Here is a 19803-nt window from a genome sequence, read left to right as displayed (position 1 = left end):
TAAAAATAACTGTAACAACTCGAAGCGTGTGTGATAGTTTCTTTGTAAATTATAATTAATACATAATAGATTCCCATAAAAAATATGCATACAGTTCGCGCAAAGATTTCAAACTGCATAGGCTTATAAGTACTGCTTCAATGGGGAAACTCAAGGAAAAGTGGCTGAAGGCCAGTTGTAAAGTTATGATATAGTTCCTGCTCTTTTAAACCTCTCAGTTCTTAAACTAGAAAAGAAACACAGGTCTCCTAAAAGTCTTCTCTGATCTTCTACCATATTGTCTCCTTTGAGATATAAAGCCGCAGAGGACATGAATTACTACACTGAAGAGTTTGAGTTGAGAAGACATTTATTAGTCTTTCAAAGAAGTCACATCATTTTTCAGGAGAGAGATATATAAACAAATTAATTTCATGACCACAGACCAGACCCAATTTTGAATATTTAATTTACACTGAAAAGAAGGCCTCCTATTACATACCACGTTTATTAATTTTAGAAAGTAAATGTAATACATGGCCTAACCCACTGAGAAGATGTGAGTTCTTTTAATCCAAGACACATCCCTCCTATAAAAAATGAATAAGTACTAGTTAGTTTTAACCCAGTCTCTGTCCTCTGCAAAGCTGAGTAAAAACATCGTTTTGCAGTATGTCTTAAAGGTCAATAGACTGAGTGGGCTGATTTTTCTATTTTGTGCTTGTTGAACCTAACATAAAATGCTAATATAATGTTTTTATTTTCTAGTAGGTAAAATATGTATTTAAAAGAAAAATAAACCCAAAGAAATAAAAGCACATACATTCACACATCTAACAGTAAAATTGATCCAATTTGCTAAGTGTGTGTGCATTTCAGGGCTCAGACCTTGAAGATTTTGAACACCCTGTATTCCCTTGCCACAGTGGGAGGCTAGGGAACCCATCATCTTGCAAGATGCAGGATTAGATATTGCAATAATCTCCCACCCCCTCAACATTTACATCCTAATATTTCATCATCCTCCCAAGTCCACAACCTTCTCTAGTATACAGGGAGACAGATGGCTCATAAGATTACAAGCTATGGAGATTTGGTGCTACAGACAGGTCCCCCGGTATTCTAAGAAAATTAACAATTTATTTAAACAGCTCTGTCAGATGCAATCCTCTTTGCCTCATTTTGTCTCGTGCTGGATCTGTCTCATGTAGGATTGCCTGCACATAGATTCACTGGTTACGGATTAATGATGAAGGAAAGAAAAGAAACATGGTTGTGAGCTATATGACCTGGGGGTGCACTGGACAAACATGTGAGCGTAAATGGAATAACAGACCAAAAAAAATCAGTTATTTTTGTACAGTCTTTATGAAGGAACTCTCTCTTTCGAGGCAGCTGAAACAGATTCTTGCCTGTTGATCAGCTCTAAAATAAGTCAAAGGATTATCTGTATCACAGTGGTCCTGAGCAACATCAGACTTCAGATGAGGAGGGCAGCAGTCTGACTCTGCACCCTGAAAAATCCTGTCTGCTGCTGCTGCCTGCTCATCTGTCCCTCGTGGCCAGCAAAGCTGCTCACCAACAGTACCCGGGAGCAGGCACACAAGCAGCAGGTGGTTGTTTCACATAGAAAAATCTTACACTTCACTGATGATCGCAGCATTGTGCGGTTTTCTGAGCCGGCCAGTGAAAACGGGTAGCCAGATTAATGATCTAGTTGTTGCGGAAACTGTAGCTGTGTGCTGATGAGGGGCCACTTATAGGATGGAGCGATTAGCCACACGGCTCGGTGTCACAGATAGGGAGCGTGCCCTCCTCTTCCACTTTCTTGTCGCTGCCCTGCTGCAGAGGTCTTACTTTGACCACTTTGTCAAGGGGAAGGATGATCATTTCCTGCCTTGTCATTTAAATCTAATGCCAGAGGTAAATAAGCATGTGTGCCAACCAAAGCTCCTAAATTCAGTACGTGATAGTTCATTCAGCTGGAAGGCAGTCACTGAACTGCAGAGCCTGCTTCCCACCGTGAGGCATGCTGAGAAAGCAGAGTTGTACCCAAGGGTCTCACCCAAGTAGAAGCCTCATGGTTCATACTGCAGCATTTGGCTTGAGGGAGAGCAACGAAGCAACCAGGCAGAGACATGCTCGCTTGCTGAACTCTCCCGTTCCTCTGCATTTCTGAGGAATGCAGACTGCTGGTTCAGCAGCAAGGATGCAGCAACACCCGGGAAATGAGAGGCTGCAGCCAGTCTGTTCCCAAGACCTGAGCAAAGGAGAGTAGGTGTCTTCTAAGACCATGCAATAAAGTCAGCTCTGAGAAAAATGGAAACCAGGATGTGTGCTTTTCCAGGCTGCTTATGGTGGAAGTTCTCTTTGAAAATAGTGGTGTTCCTCTTTTACTTAGCAAAATAAGTACAGTTTCAGTAATGTATTTTAACATCACTTTTCTGAGTGTGACTATAATTGTAGATGCTACACAATTTGTCAACAGTGTATTGTATTTGCTTGTCACCAGAAATACCACACCTAAGACACGCTAGGACAGCATTTACCTTTTTTACAAATTAATTACAAGGAGTGTATAACTATCCTGTGATCTTCCCATACCCATCCTTTTCCACTCCAATACTCCGGATTGAAATGTTCTCGGTTAACAGAATCATTATTCCCTTTGAATTTTCTACTGTTGAATTTCTGACTGTTCCTATCACATTTTTTTCATTATCACCTGTAATTTCCTCCATGGTATTTGGAGTATCTCCTATATTTACAGTTCACCCCTCTTCGGTGCCATCATTAAATTTCATTAACACATTACTCTCTTTTCTATGACAACTATTACTGGAAGCATGAAACAGCCTCTGTTCCCACACTGGTCCTTGGGGAAACTCAGCTCCTAGGGAGTCTCCAGTCCAGCTTTATGCTTTCTGCATAACACAATGGTGGCCCTTTCCACCAGTTCCATCCCCACTTGTACTCTTCTCCTCAGCTGAACTGGGAATTACTTGTGTGGCACCACCCTCAAATGCCTTAATCAGAAGCATCTAATCTTTCATAATTCCTTTGTCAAGCAAATCAGTTCTGCCAGGTAGTTTGATGGCGTGATCTGGCATAAGAGTTCTAACAATATCAATGCAGCTTTTTATCCCATTTCCTAATTTTTTAATGCATTTACATGAGTCTAGTCCATGTTTCATTCTTTTTCTCAAATGTTTAGTGATGCCACCTTTACTTTCCTTGTTCTGTTTGTATGCAGTTGAAAATCCTTCAGCAATCTTAACTTCCTTTACAATACTAGCTAAACTTCACTTTTGTCACTTCTCTGTGCCCCTACATTCCCCAGCCTTTAAGTAGTACCTTTTTCCTGCCAATTAGTGTGAGGGTTTTTTTGTAATTCTTGTAGTTCGTGTTAGTTTTATTCTTAGTTCTCCCTTCTAACGTGTTTTCAGGAACAGTTTGTCATCCAAGGAGGTCTGGAGCCTTTTCTTATCAGGTTCTTTTTTCTTCACTTGGGAAACAGGGTCCAAATAGTTTTCTCAACACTGACAGGAATAAATTTAAGTTTCAGCTTAGGGCCATCGCCATCCTCCTCCTTATTTCCTACTGTGGTTATAAAGACACACATAGTCCCATGGAAAACAGATACATCTCTGCTCTCTAATTGGCATTACAGAAGGCAGAGGCAATTTTCTGCAAATGTATACGTATATCCTTTCTCATGTGGTTTTCCACATGCAGTTTGGAAAAACTCGTTCAAAGAAAACTGAACTTCCCACAAGTTTTCTTTGTTTCAATCCATGACATACTGAGAGTTTCTCTATTTCTTCTGCCTGTAGTAGAAAACTGCCACATTCTTATGCTACAGATATTAGTAGTTGCTATAATAAAAGTTATTTAGGATGAAGTAAAAGAAAATTGTCAGCAATTCTGTTAATCTAAAATCCACAAGCATTATTTTATATTATTGCTTTCTCAGTAATTACCCCAATACACAGCTATAATAAAGCAAGTAATTTATCATGGTAAATATTTCAGTTGTTCACTGTTTTATACCATGTTCAGTCCTTTGTACTTTTACAAAGGAAGTTTAACTGGAGTTGTCCACAAACTCATAGTTACCCACCCACTTTTCTCACCAGTGAATTACTATATGACCTTCAAGGCTACAGAGAGTCAGACACAGAGTCTCATTTTAGGCCCACACACACACAAAAAAAAAAATCCCAAAAGTATGAGTCAATGCAGTATATTAATTATTAAAAAAAAAAAAAAGGCAACATGTCCTAAACTGAACTGTTTAAAACCAAGTAGCAACTCAGCCCTGGAAGACCAGGTGTGGCGGAAGAGAGACGGCATTGAGCTATTTCTTGAATGTTTTGTGACAAAGACAAGAGGTTGTGAGAAATCTTTAGGTACAGTACCAATAAATCTTGCATGGAAGCATAAGCTCTCTGGACTTAATTTTCACTTAACAGGGACATCTGCATTCCATGAGAGAGCATTAACGTGTGTATAAGTCTTACAGTCTCTTAAATATCTCTTTGAAATAAGTGGCATTGAATTTTGCCTTTCACGTTTCTCTCCACCCCAAAACCTAGAAAAATCAAATTTTTCGTGACTCTCTATTACACTGTATAAAGAAGTTCTCATTTTAATTTGTACAATGTCTTGCTTTCCCTTAGTTTTTCAGACAGCCATGGTTTTAATTTGACAGCTCTCAGTGGTCTCTGCAATATGATTCAGCTGTTCACTGTAACAGCCACCTTCGCATATGAAAACATTTCCAAATACAAAAAGTCTGGGATATAATTTCTTAAAGAAAAACATTGAAAAATCCATAAATCAAGATCAAAAAAGTAAAAATGCAGTTACTGTCACAGAATATACTCCTTTTTGTCCCCCATCTATGTCTAGGAAGGAAAATGCAGGTAATTTGGTGCAATAGCTGATCACATTGGAGTACAATCTGTTGAAAGGGAAGTATTCCTTTATCTGTCTTCCAAAGCCTGTCATCTTGTAAGGGAGGAAGGATCAATAGCTATTGGTGTTCAGGTGAAACAGTAACTTCTCCAGTGAAAGATCACTGAATATCCAAAGACGATATGCTATGAGTAGATCTTACATGTCTCCTACAGAAGTGTGGTTGTATGAAAATCTCCTGAACAAAGCTGATAATTTGATAGTATAATAAGAAAATGATCTGCTGAAGAGGACAAGGGAACTCCCTAGTCCCAGTGTTTTTTTATTCTCTGGGCTACCATTTGTTAAAAGCTGTCTGGTGGTCTGGGCTCAAGAACTTTAGGACAAGACTGATGGAGAGAGGATTGAATTATTCTTGTTCAGAAAAAGGCAAAAAGCACATGAGATGGATATGCCTCTCTGTTAATCCAAGCTTGTCTGTCTCTCTTCTGCTGTCTTTGCCTTCCTTCTTAAATTGATAGTAGCAGCTAAATGTGAGTGATTAGCATTCTAATCTCTGAAGCACCTGCATGCAGCTGAAGATTTTCTACCCTACCTACAGGATTAGCAGGCCTAGTGCTGAAGTTAATGGAATTGGGTATTAAAATCACAGAGGGAGTTTTGAAAATCACAAGAAGTGTGATCGGCACCTGCCCAAGGCTGCTTTTAGCTTAGGGAAAAGAGTTCCTTGGAGGATAGTCAGCAAGTGCAGTCCGGAAAATCCTGGTGCCCAGTCATATGCTGGATATCTTTAGTAGTGGCCTACTTGGGACAGTTTCCTTTTAATTCTTAGTACAAATGTCACTAATAAACTTTAATTTTTGAAGTTGAATACATTATCCTGAGGGCAAAAATCAAAGCACATCTGTCTTTTATACACAGCAAGAATGTACAGATTTGAGTTGCCAGACATTTTATAGTAAATGTATAGCAAGTGGCTGGATAAGAATGAAATATGAAAAGCATGGATGTTTGGGGTCAAGCTTGTAGATAACGAAGAGAGAAAGTGAAGTTGGGAGCATAGTTCTTCTGTAGAGAGATGCAATTCCACTGAGATTGTTAATGACTGCAAAGCTGAGAGGAAATCTAATTGGTGGCCTGGAATTGAAGGTCAGACGAGGTCAAATCAGTAGGAATTCCTGAAGGCACGGGCAACCAGAGCAAATGTGATTCTTCTCTTTGCCATGCAATATGAAGGAATTGAATGAAGAGTAATTTTGAATTCCCTCTCTGGTATGTCATGGTGTGTTGTATGCCTAGCAAGGCCAAGACAGTAATATTTCACATGATGCTTACACAAATGGTGAGCTGTGGAAGAATGAAAACAATTTAATAGCACATAAATGTAGAAGATATTCAGTAGCCCTTCAAGGAAAATCACCATGACATTAATCTGAAATTTACTTGGAGCTGCTGTAATAAGTCTGTGGTATTCCGTGAGAAAAAGACTAACTTTTTTTTCACTTTGGAGGAAGCTTTGTAATATCCAAATTTTATATTCCTGTAATATTCACCCACAAAATATAAATAGTGTATAAAAATACAAAAAGATAATATGCACACTTGGCACACAGTATGTCTGGGGCCAATCAGTTGGGATGCTCAGAATCTGTTCACAGATTCTTTGTCTTTTCTGAAGTCTAAAATTTGAGGGCTTAAATTTTAAATTACGAGTCCCCCAGAAATGCAGATCTAAAGCAGGACTGTTTCCAGTAAGCCTGGGCCCCCTGCACTGTTACTTAGACAGGTCTTCCACTTCAAAATGAATGACAACTTCACCACCCATTTTTGATCAAAGAGCTTTAGCATCCTTACTGGGCAATAAATGAGGGGACAAACATTAGAACTATGTCAATCAGGAATTTAGTTATTTATTGGGAGAGTTAAGGGAATATTGGGCAGAGGTTTCATATTAAGAACTGTTCTGAGCCAGGGCTAAAGTTGAAGAACAAGAGATGTTCAGGTTCCCCCAAGACTCAGGCTATCACCGACAGTCGTTGATCAACATAGGAAGATGGCTGAGCAGTAGGTATTGCACACTTCATACTCCTCCTGTAGGACTTGGTCATTGAGTATCTCCTGTGGGGACACATTGGTAGCAATAGTCTTAGTGTATGTGACCACACCTTATGTGGACATATCAAATGCATTGCTGAAATCTTGCACGTGCAAATGATTGGAATCAATCATGCTGACAAGAACCTGTGGACTCCCTGCCCTTTTCCTCTCTTGCCTGTCTGATCCCAGTGTAAGAAGTGGGTCAGGATTGTAAAAGATTATGTTTGTGACAGGAAGGCGGATGAACTTATTGTCTCCGATGGCAACCACAACAATTAATGTGAACTGATTTATGGAAGCTGGTTTACGTATATATCTATTCCTACATTTTAGTTATTTCACTTGTGCTTCTGAACTTTCACCCTAAAAACCAGAAGTCTGTTGAGAAAAAGATGCTGGGAATCATGGTGTTTATGTCAGCATTAGTACACTGGAGATGTTGTATTGCAGAAATTGTATAAAAGATTTTCAAGAAAGCAGTGACAGAGTTTGATGTTAAGTAATTCATCTCCTTCTCTTGGAACCACAGAGAATTGACACATTCGTTGCAGACATTTTAACAAAAGCATTAATGAAATTGAATTCTCATCAAATCAAGTTGCTGTAATCTTACTATTCCCTTAAATATACCAGATTTCTCTACTTTACCATCTCTATATAGAGAAAGACCCTATTTATGTTATGACAACAAATATTTCCAAACATCGTGGCTTTAGGAGCCAGAACTAATCAATGATCAAGAATTTAATTACCTACCTACCTACTATCAGTGTTGCTTTTTGCCTGAGCAGTGGGGGTGTGGATCTCTGTGTTGTGTCTTACTAATGATCTCAGAATCTCCTGTGAGCACCGTTTTCTCTTCTGGAGCCCCCAGCTGTATTACAGTCCTCACCTCACATCTCACCAGACATTTAACACATACCTGCACATTACTCTCTATAAGGAGAGAAACCTGCAAGAATCCAAATGAACGCATTGAGACAAGTTGAAGCAGGGTTGTAGTCACAGATAAATTCATGGTCCAAAGGGCGCTGGCCACAGGCCTGAAGGGTCCATGTCTGCGGTGCTCAGGAGACTGCTAACCATTCGAGCAAAAAGTATTGTGGCAGTAATCAGAGTAAAGGAATAAGAGGATGGAGAGCATATTTCAGTGTAATTATAATAATTTATAACTTGAGGTTGTTCTCCTGTTAAAGTCTCAAAAGCAGAATATTTTTACTTTCTTATAAATTATTCACAGCCATTTGCTTTGCTTCATGACAAGTAACTTTGCTTTTCTTCAGACAGGATTTTCAACCTGAAAGAATGAAAGTGTTGACCCAGTTATGCCTAACAAACAAAACGTGAAAAGAGCTAAAATTAGAAATTGAAAAATTGTCTTAATATGAGCAAGAAATAAAGCTTTTTTTTTTCTCCTTCCTGTTCCATCTGAATTTACAATTGGCAATGATATTTCATTTAAAGAAGAAAACAGACTTTTACAATGAAACTGCTCAGAGAAGGATGCGGTAACATATATGGAACATGCTGTATATTTTCTTTATCAGAAAATTTGGTTTCAAAAATGCCCTAAACCAAAACTTAATCCCTAACCAGTTCTGCAAAACATTCGTGATGCCTTGCCAGACTCTCATGCCCCATCTGTGGCTTCTCTCCTGCAGACTATGGCCCTTGTTATGTGACATGAATTTTTGAAAGAGTATTGAGGGCAGTGTATGGGAATTGAGAAAGTATATATGATGTGATATTTTATGGGGTAAAAATGTCTGAACGGTATAATTTTGCAGCCTCTAGAGCAGTGGATCTAGAATTGGATCTACTCAGTCCCAGATTAAGAAAAATCTTGAAAGGGAAAATTAAAAAAAGGCTTCATGGTAAAACTGTGCACCTTTTAACCTTCCGGTGCATTCAGTGCTAATGCATGGGACGTTATTCATGTATTGATTGCATATTCTATTGAAAGAGTCTCAGTTGGTTAATGTAGGTCAAAAAATTATGTACCTTCTAAGACAGAGATTGAGACATTAAAAATTATGAGACTTTCTTAAAATTCCTAAAGCCATAGTTAAAACATTTAATGGGTAACATTATTTAAAAAAAAACCCTTGCACTTAAAATTCCCACTAGGATCAAGGATTTAGGTTTTATTATCTGAAGTGCTTCACAAACTGGTAGTAAATAGCACTTCATTAAATAGATTAAATAAAAAATGTTTGTTTACATTATTCTATAAAGAAAAGAATCCCACAATTTTTGTAATGTGAACTGTGTTTTCCCTTCTAAGGAGTTAACAGAAACAGAGTGCCAAGCAGTTTCTTGTCTGCTTATTGGAGTCATGATCATATTCAAGATAAGAGAGGGATTGTGTGTGCATATATATATATAAATGACTTGTAGTCCTGGTTTGTACATTTTAAAATGGCCAGACGCATCTACTTTTCATTTTTCTGCTACCACTATTCACAGTATTTGAAATCTTTGTTAGTTCATAACTCAGCTCCCAACATGCTCAAACTACTTTCTAAAGACAACAAAAGATTTGGGTTTTATTGTCCTCTCTGTTAGTTTTGCTCCATTGTTATATCTCCTTGTGCACATACATTTCCTTTTTGGCTAAATATTTTGCTGAATTTGTCCTATTCGTAGTAGTTTTCAGTGGTTTGGTAATGTCCAGTTAAAATATCCAGGCAAATCTCTTCTGAATTGGGAGCTCTGGATTATTAGAGGTCTTCCTGCTTGCAATTTGAAAGAATACACTGGAAAAACTATGAAGTGATCATTGCTTTCTGTGTTCCCTATTTACTTTGGATATCAGACCTAAGCTTGGCTGTATTTATGGCTACTTTCTTAGGTGTTTAGAAAAGTAGTTGTTGGACAGCAGGGACCATTTCAATTGCAGCTGTTTATTTAGTATTTATCATTTTAACAGTTCAGGAAAAAGAACATTTTCCAACCTCATTTTTTACAAGAATTTCCATTCAGTACAAGCTATCAACACCTTTACCAAGTCAGAAATTTAAAGCTGCCCTCATTCTCCTTACCTTATAATTTATAATGATGTTTTGGTAACTGGTAATCTCAGCATGTGCAATGGAAGTCAGTCAAGAGAATCATATACACAATTAGTAATGTACATAGCGGCTCTGAAAATGATTATAACATCAGGATTCTCAACTGTATTTTAAAAACATAATTACTCTGTAAAGAACCTGAAACTTTCAAAGAGAGAAAGCAAGCCAGCTGCATGGCAGGCAGTGATAAGCAAAACTGAAAATCAGGCTGTGCTAATATAGAATTGTAAGCCTTTTAGCTGCATTTTAAACCTTGGGAAATTACCTCCAAAAGAGGAAGGCATAAATATCTTCTTCATTTAAATGACTGTAACTTGATATTCTGATGGAGAAGAAGTTAAAAGGTTTTGGGTTGGGTTTTTGTTTAGCTTTGGGTTTTGCTTTCTTTTATTTCTTCCAGTTCTTGACTGCTGTGTTCACACTCTGGCTCAGATGATGTGCTTTTCCTGTGAGAAACCTGTGCAGGTTTCCTGAATGTAGGAGATTACTACTGCTTAGGGGACAACACCACAGATGCAGTGAAGATAAGTGGATTTGTGACTTAATGATCCCCTTTCTTCCATGCTCTTCTCCTTTCAGCAAATGAACAAGAAGCTCATCTGGATAAAATTAAAGTGGAAGGAGGAAGGGTTGAAATCATAATTAAAAAACTGATCTAAGCTAGGTCAAAGCCTCCCATTGATGTCACAAAATAATATGTAAATTCCCTGAATTATTACATCCTTGCCAAAAGAACATTTTTTTTTCCAAGTGAAAATGCCCTTCTTCAGTTGCTTTAGTTAGATTTACAGTGAATATTTGTGTAATTCATGCCCTGTTGACCAGGGAAATGGTTGCCATTGATTGCAGTCATAGGAGATTAGAACTTTTGATCCCTTTTAAAGGAAAACTAATTATTGCTGTGCAGTAATGCAGTATCTGAGCTAATCAGATGGGTAAAAAGGGCACTTTCCCTGATAGGCAGGTGTCAATCAGAGACGAATGTCGAGGGGTCTGAATCTGGTCAGTAGAGTAGCCATCAAAGCCTTGATATCTCAGCATTAGCTCCTGTTTGGGAGATTCCTGTATTTACCGCTGTGCTATATTGACTTCACTTGTTAGGACCACAATTGCCCTTTCACAGGTCTGCGACTCCAGCATATCGAAAGACGTGGGACTATTTACAGGCTTGACATTAGGCGTACACTTAAACAATTTGCTGATTCAAGCTTATATTCAAAGTTTTATTCCTGAGAAAAAATACTGTTTTATTCTGTAGCATGTAGTCAGAGCTGCATTTAATCTCACATTGACTGATGTGTGCTATCTCTAACATGTAAAGGAAATGCTTACATACTCATGACTACCTTTATTTTAGAGATGTGACTGTTGCACTTGCTGCACTAATTCCCCAGGATATTTATTTATAAAAAATTACTTCCAGAACCTTTTAGTGCATTGACCTTGTTTCAGGGTTTAGCTGGGAGGAGGGAGAACTGGGGTTTTTTCTTAAGCACTGCAGGGGATTTCTGTCATGTTGCTTTAACACTTCTCTTCAGATTCTTGCCAGGCTTTCGGGCTAAAGAATTTTCAGATGCAACTAGCCATCATCACATAGGTCTTTGCATAATCTCTGTTATTTTATAAATGTAAAATTTAATTTGCTTTCAAGAAAAGAGAAAACAAGAGAACATAAATATAAAGCCACCAGATCAGAATCATAAATACATGGAAAAGGGTGACTTCTTATCCATCAGATATGTATGATACAGTGACCACTGCATGGATTGGCTTCACACATTATATCAATTCTCTGTGCAAAGACTTGGAAGGTTGTTATACTCCTAAAGAATAGAAGAGAGAAAGTGAGATGCTACACTGTTGAATTTTCCTTTCAAAAACTAGAGGTATCTTAGTAATAGGACACCAGTTTTAGAAATCACTAAAATACTCATGCTCTACAACATGAAAGTCTTAGTCATCTTCACCCCACTCAACTGTGACCCTAATAGATTAGCACTGCAACTGCTATTTCAACACCTTTTGCTCTCTCTTCCTGAGTGCTTTCGCATACATACTGATAGTATGGAAAATGCATGCAGATAATTCTTGAACCTCGTTCTCTGACTGAAGTATCTAACTGTACAGTAGCGTAAGGTGCATGGGGGATTTTTTTAGTGTGGATTACCAAATCTGAGTCTTCTTCATTCCCCTGAAATAACTGGTTACACCCAGACCTTGAGAAGGTCCCTCACGTATTCCCAGGTAGCCACGCTAAAGCAGTGATTCTGGATTAATATTAAAGAAACCCTATAGAAATGGCAACGTCCTACGTCTTCTTATGGTGCAATAGGTATAATTGTAATTCTGTCCTGTTACTGCCTGATCTTTGAACTCCATCCCTCACCCCTCTGTCATCACTCCTCAATTTCACGCAGGGCTGCCACATATAGAGAGTGGATATACAGCCCTCTTCACAGATGGGGCTTAGGCAAAACGCTCAGCTTCATGGCATTTCTGTGCTAATCCCTGAAGGCCTTTGGATACACCCTTGCGGCAATGCACTTACATTTACTAGTGCTACTAGAAACCCTGCTTGGCCAGACAGAAGCTTGGCTTCCATGGGGTTAAACACCAAGAAGATTTCAGTGGTAGTTAAGCTGGATCTAGGCAGGTGAAAATGTACAGCACTAATGTAAACTCTAACTCTACTGTTTCTTGATTTTATTAATGCCTCAAAGAAGGGCTGGGTTATTCTAACTGCAGTGTGAGGTCTACCTACAAAAAGGGACATTTGGAAAAATCATTCATTTATTATATTTTTCAGGAAAAAAGCAATCCTATCTTTCTTAGCAGAGAATGGAAAGAAGGCAGTAAATATGACAGCTGTTCAGTGGTAACTAGAAAAAAAACAGTCAGATTCAAACCTTGCTACTTCTATTCACAGGGAACGACTTAGGGGGGAAAAGATTGCCATGATCCTGCTAGGTGTACAGTCTGAAGAGAGTATTACTGGTAAAGTTCTAAGGTTGTTTCTTAAAATGGGCAATTGCTAACCATGTCAACTGGGCTCAAGTTTGTCACACTGTATGTCTATATGCAATATGGTGATATATACAATTTCAGTCACTCTTTTCATCTCTAAGTGTACTTTGTCTGAATTGCTGTCATACTGCAAAGTGTCTGCACTTTCATTAAAAGAATGTTCCTGTCATCAGCTTGGTGAGAACAGCAACAGGAAATAAGCTACCTGTAAATTAAAAGACGCATTTTATTGTTCATGAAGCTGGGGAAATATTAGTCAAACATATAACTTAGCTGGCAGATAGGTTGTTTGGAAAAGGGAGTTAGTGCCCTTGCTGAAGTGGCGGTCTGAAAAACCGCCTGGCATTTCTGTCGATCCACTGGCATCCCCTTTGCTGTAAGATCTTATGAAGGTCATTCAACTTCTCTGTACCTCAGTTTCTTCATCAGTAAAATTGTGATAATTGTTTTCTGCTGAAGTTTTCAAGTGATAGGCTTAATTGCCATGCACTGCAAAACACTTATAGATCTCAAATTGAAACCCATTACAGAAGTGCAAAGTATTATTACTATTAGAAGTTCATTACAGCTCTGCTTCTCTTTGTTCAGACTGGTCCTTTGGTACGTGCAGCTAGACAGCTCCTAATGTTATCTTGATGCACAAAGCACTTTTTGTGTGAGGTTTGACTCACAGTAAAATGCCACTTAGAATTTTTTCCTCAGGAACTCACTGGAGCTTGGCTTACAAAATCTGAAAATTAAATCATCCAAAATAGGTCAAACACAAAACTATATGTCCTTATGTGTCCTCTTGTCCTCTTTTAGCAGTACAGCAGATAGTTGTTGTTTTCTTTTCCGTAAAGTTTAGGCCTGTTTCGTTTCTCAGTTGGCTTTGGTAACTGTATCATAGTTACATTTTGAATACCTGCTCATGCAAGTTTTCATTCTCTGTTAAATATAGTTTAGAATAATATGCTCATCTTTTAGTCATCCAGAAATAACGTGCTGGATACACAGACAGCTGATGCTACTGAACACAACAGAAGAGTATATCAGTGTTACAGCTTCTTGGTAGCCATCATTACAGAGATATTTTTGAACCTTAAAAAAAAAAGAACAAAGCATCTGAAATGTAATCAAATGTTAATATAAGCTGCAGTTTTGCATTTACTTTTCCCCTGTAGCTAATTCTTTAGGAATTTATTCCTATTTGCATAATCCTTTAAGTTGATATGTTTATTCTGTACCTAGTTTATAATTTCTACTCATTCTTGTGTCAAGCAGGTGAAGGTGCTGCTCAGATTAGTATGTACTTCAGTATTATACGTTTTTGAATTGGTTGTTCATTACAGTCATAATGCAGTGAATAAATTTGTTAATAGTTGAGGTGGGAAAGGAGGTAAAAAGGGAAACCATCTATACCAGTGACAGCCCAGCTTTCTGGCTGTAACATATTATAATTTATTTAAACTCAATCAATACTTAATCTGGACTTTAAATTCTGCTAAAGATCTGCGGCATGGCTAAAAGCAGCTGATGCCAGGGAATAAAATTTTCTTCAGGCTGCGATTCTGATGAATTTATAATGCACTCTAAGGGTGATGCACTGACCTAAATTCACAAAAGCACTGCTATTCCTATTTATTATTATGAAAGGTATCCTACCCACAGTTTTGTTCTTTAAAATGTTGTGACGCTATATGAAAAAGATGACAGGCTGTAGTGAGGGTGACTGGAGAGGAAGGAGCTGCACGCACGTCCCCGGCACGTACTGGCTGCCCAGGCTGGCAGCCCTGGGGTTTGGAGGGGTTTGTCGCACTCTCCGGCAGGAGGGCAAACGTGTGGCGAGGGGTGGGCAAGCAGAGGACAGCCTGAGCCCCCTTCCAGCCTTGCTCCACCATGGGAAGCACCCAGCACCCTCTTCAAGGCTTTGTCTGTGCAGCCTGTAACCACAGACAGGGTGGTGTCTCACTGTAATTCCAGGATTTGATGCAGGAATAATTTCAGCACTGTAAAAACCCGGCAAATGTTTGAAGCCAGCAGTGAGGGCAGACTTCCCGAGAGGTGTGTGTTTGTGGTGATCGTTGGGATTTGTTTTGTTGGCAACATGAAAGATGTTGTTATGGCAGGAAGAAGACAGTTGTGTTGAAAACTGCTTGTCTCTTTTTTTTTTTTCTTTTTTTTTCCTTTTTTTTTCCTTCCCCCCCCCCCCCCCCCTTTTTTTTTTTTTAAATTTCCTTCCCTCCTCTTGCCTTACAGGGGAAATAAATAGATCTGTGCAGGGTTTGATTTTCTGTATACAGTTCTTTTAAAATCCCTCAAGTCCAACCATCACAGGACAGTACCCATGAGCAACTCATACTGAAGTGTCTGGGAATTGCACACACTGATCTCTTGTAATGATCAGGCCACTTAATTTTTTCCAGTGCATTTTGGCAAGCTTTTCCCTAGCATCATCCAAGGGCTTTTCATAGTAAGTGGTGCCTTCCCAATGACCTGAGTCCTTATCCAAGACTTCTTTGTTACCTTGATAGTTTGCAGTCATATTTGTCTATTTTTTGTGAAAAGCTATGTTTTTTAGCAGATTCATAAATGTGGGAGACTTGGTGGGTTTTTTTAAAAGCAGAGTGAATAAGGGAGATATATCGTGAGTAAAGGCTGACAATCCTCCCCGCTTCTTTCATGATGAGGTATGATGCCTCTCATGTGAAAACCAGGAGAGCTCAATTCTGCTTCTTTATTGGTACTTGGCCACTTCTCAATTGTTGCTTTTCCAGACAGGATGTGTAAGGCAGGACTCTCACCTCTGCATTGTTTATCCCCTGCTCTCTCTCCTGCCTGCTTTTGGGGCATAATATCAGACACTGTCTTCCAGCATGTCTATTCTCGTTGTATTTTGTGCCCACCACTGCCCATATTGCTACTGTGGTCAAATTTCTGTTGTGATTTATGCCAGAATAACTGTGGGATAGAATAAATCCACAGACTTTAAAGGCATTAGCCTGTCTTTACTCTAGCACAATCAACAGCTGTACCTAGCACTACGACCTTATTCCACCCCAGTGAGGCGGCATCCAAAGCCATGCTACTTTGGAAGAGCACTGCTGTGTGCTTGCTGGGGTTTGCTCCTTGCAGCCAGCCCAGAGGATGAGAACAGCATGCAAACACAGCTTCTTAGCAGGAGCAACTGCTTGTTTCAGCTCTAGCCTTTACTTAATAGTTTGAAACTATTGAACAAAAATACAAAGACCTGGAGTTCAAACTCATACCTAACTTGGAGAGCTGGGCTCTTAGATCCAACTGTGCATTTCAGCCTAGCAGCAAGAAAGTCTGAGTTTCACTTCGGTTTGTTTTCTTCTAGCTGTAGTGCTCAAAGTGAGAACTTCAAGATTCAGATGCAAGGGTGCAGATATATTTAGCTGCTGTATAGGTGGGCTGGCTATTTATAGAGGTCTTGGACAATTCCTTCTTCCCAACATGCCAGTCTGATCCACATCACCACTTTGAACTGTATCAAGCACAACTACAGATCAATAGTGATTATTGGCAGTGGTATCCAAAAGCTATGTTCTGCCTGGTAGAGTAATACATTAGGAACATCTGCAATTAAATATCTGGAAAAATAATTTAAATAAAGATAATTGGAAGTTCCAACAAAGGAGTAAAGTTGTATCTTATTCCTTATCATGATGGTCTGACCAATTGAATCTTCCTAATCTGTCTTTAATTTTTATATAAAATTTGATTTTTTCTATAATTTTATTAGAATTTATAATCTATCTTGCTTTCTGACAGGAGAAAAAACCTCCTCATGTTTACAGTAAGTCTTCGGTATTTCTATTGCAGCCAGTGGAAAAGTGGGCTGAAGCAAGTTTGTGTACAAGTCTAGAGAAAAGCATATTCCTTGCCCCATAGAACGCCAGTTGATGAGTTGTAACAGATGGGTAAGATAAAAATGGGGTATAGGTTGGGTGAGACAGGCTGACAAAAAATGATCGTGTGTGCATAGTTTTTAGCTACTCAAGAGTAGAAATTGTACTTTGCTTCCTTGTCTAATCATGATTAGGTGCCAATTTTCTCTCCATATAACAAAAGAGGTGAATTTCAAAGGTATGATTTGAAGGTGGCTGGGGGAGAGTGGCAGTATTTTCTTAAATTCAGAAAGTTTCTACTAGGCAAATCTACAGACTGATTTCTGTCTGTAGTTCAGAAAACTGTACAATAACTGTACAATAATGTTTTTTCTTCCCACAGTGCCATGAAAAAAACTTTTGGCTTCAGTTCATGTGTGAAGCCTTTTGCACAACAAAAGTGGTTTCTTGTGGCCAGTAAGACTAAATGTTCTAAGCATTCCAGGAAGCATATAAATAGATCAGTACCCTTCCTAAGGTTATGGAGCCTTATTTTTCTCTTTCTTCTTTCAGGTTCTGTTTTTTTCCCCATTTATGCTCTCTTCATCTAGGCAAAGACTAAGCAGAATACAGTGTTTGAAAATCCTGACTATCATTTTCCATTTTACTTCGGTTTTCCTTAGTTATGTTTTCTGAAAAGAAGTTGTTTCAGTAAATGCAACGTAGTAAATTATCTTAAATTACTTCTTACAGTCCAGGCTAGTATTATAACATGAAAATTGTTACTTGGAGTCTCCCACGCCCCCGGCTGCTGCAGACCTATGTCTCCAGGCTGGGGAGAAACCGATCACAGTACTTACCCAGCAGAGTCTGCAGGCCAATCCACAATCTGGAAAGCAGAGTTTACATAAAGATTTCTTATCTTTCTCTTGCAATTCTGCTAGATTCAGTAAAGTTGTAGTGATGGTCAAAAACTACTAAAATGGTGATTCTATACTGATGGGTAAGCAAAAGTCTATGTGGAAACCAGATGAGAAATTATTCAAGCCAGAAACATTAAATATCAACTCATCTAAGGATACTATAAACCAGCCATCCCATTTCTTTGATCTATGATATTTGAATCTGAACGTGTGTTAATAAGACATATATGTTGGGCATTGACATTGTCTTCTGTTGAACAAGGGTAAACACTGCATTTGTCTCTGTAAAAATATACTTCAATAGCTGGGAAGAAAGTAGAGATTCATTATTTTTGCAGTTGTAGAAGAAATTTAGCAGCTGTGTTTATACTGGCAGACAATTTGGATATTAGGTGGCAGGACAGAGAACTGCAGATGTACAATATTGTGCAGACATTGTGCACTTACAGCCCATTTCCAGGGAAACATGTTATTTTATATTTCCCTTGGTGTCATTAATCACTTTTCATGATGTATCTCACTATTTCAACTCATTCCCCTAGATTCATTCATTTTTTGGCCTGTTTGTTTAGTAGTTATTGAGCTCCATTTCAACAAATTCCATCTCAACTACAGATAATAAAGTTCTTTTTGCTTCAGGAGAGAAAATTAAGATGGCCTTATACTGATTACTGAGACTACCTATAATAATCAGCACGCCTACCACATCAGAGAGATAGTTAGCTTGCTTTTGGTCAGAAAAATATTCATTCTGTTCTTTGGTATTCAGAAATTAAACTTGTTTCCTGAAAGTAAAAATATGATTCTTATCTTGACCTACAAAGGAAAACAGCTGCTCTTTTCTCTGTTCTTGAAGTTCTCTAATCTCTCAACAGGCTTATTCTGGTTTTACAGGTGAATCTCTTAAACTGCATCAATGATGGCCTTTCCTCTAGAAGAAATATGTTGATATAAACAGTGAGGAATCCCCCTGCTGGGTGCAAACCTGAGGAACCTCAATGTATGGGACATAACCCCAGGCCTTTTTTTGGCATTACTTCTTCATTTACGTAATGGCATTAAATGTTCATGAGTAAATTTGGCTTGTAACTTCTACTGTGGGCACCCTGAGAACCACCTCACCCCAGGAGGATCACCTGGTGGCATTGTGCTTCTTCTGCAAGCCCCCCAGCCCATGAGAAACAGTCCTGATGCATCACTGTTCAGGGAAAGACAATATATCTGTTTCCTATATGGCTGACCAGTTGTGCTGTAGAGAAGCTAAACAGGGACAAAGCTTGCACCAAACTTTTAATCTCCTTTGATCAAAGAGCTAGCTGTGCAGGAGCTCTGGCCTGGGTGGTGGGCAGCTCCCTGGAGGACTCTGAGATGGGAAGAAAAGACCTGCCAGGCATACTCTGTCCTGGCCGAGCCTGGGTGTCTTGCTAGTTAAGGTTTTTCTGTCAACAAAGAAAAGGACTTTTACTTACCTCTAAAAAAGAAGCAAACCCAAAGAATTCACTGCACAGCGGATTAATGGTTGTGCGTAGGGGATGACTTACCCAAGATGGTGTGATCAGCAGATTGCTTGAAGAAACCACAAACCCTGCCCAGTGCCCCTTCTCGTGACTAGTTCGGAATGCTAAATATAACTAGGCAGTATTTTTCTTAGGGATAAATGAAAAGCAGAGACAAAAATGAGCTCTGTTTATATTACATGGCTTAGCCACACCTAAGGAAATGCAACTTGCTTTCACCCTTTATGTTTTAGAGGATGGCTGTGATGAGGCTCTGCCCACTACAGTGAAAGTAGCAAACCAGTGTGTTATAAGCACTGTTCTGGCATTGCAATGAGTTGTGTAGAAAAGATGGCCCCATGCATCCAAAGGGGGGCTGGGGTGGATTTTAAGCTGTGCTCAGTTCTCTTCAGAATACTGAAATCTCAAAAAGAGATTTACTTTCAGGAAGGTCATGGGGTTTGGA

The 19803-nt window shown here is 38.9% G+C and overlaps 1 long non-coding RNA gene across 2 annotated transcripts in view; it reads right to left on the bottom strand.

Annotated features, from left to right (window-relative positions):
• The window catches only part of LOC142602777 (uncharacterized), a 29979-nt gene extending 10458 nt beyond the window's left edge, over positions 1 to 19521 (bottom strand). The window contains exon 1 of one of the 2 annotated variants that reach the window (XR_012836569.1): positions 19311 to 19521. This is a non-coding gene — a long non-coding RNA (uncharacterized LOC142602777). Of the gene's footprint in view, positions 1 to 525; positions 9471 to 19310 lie in introns of those variants that run through there. The other variant, XR_012836568.1, reaches the window with a different exon arrangement.
• Positions 19522 to 19803: the final 282 nt, after the last annotated feature.

Source organism: Balearica regulorum, chromosome 8 (assembly GCF_011004875.1).
Source record: "Balearica regulorum gibbericeps isolate bBalReg1 chromosome 8, bBalReg1.pri, whole genome shotgun sequence".
In the NCBI taxonomy this organism is placed as follows: domain Eukaryota; kingdom Metazoa; phylum Chordata; class Aves; order Gruiformes; family Gruidae; genus Balearica; species Balearica regulorum.
Note: the sequence above shows the minus strand (reverse complement) of the source record. Positions and strands in the feature narration are given on the sequence as shown.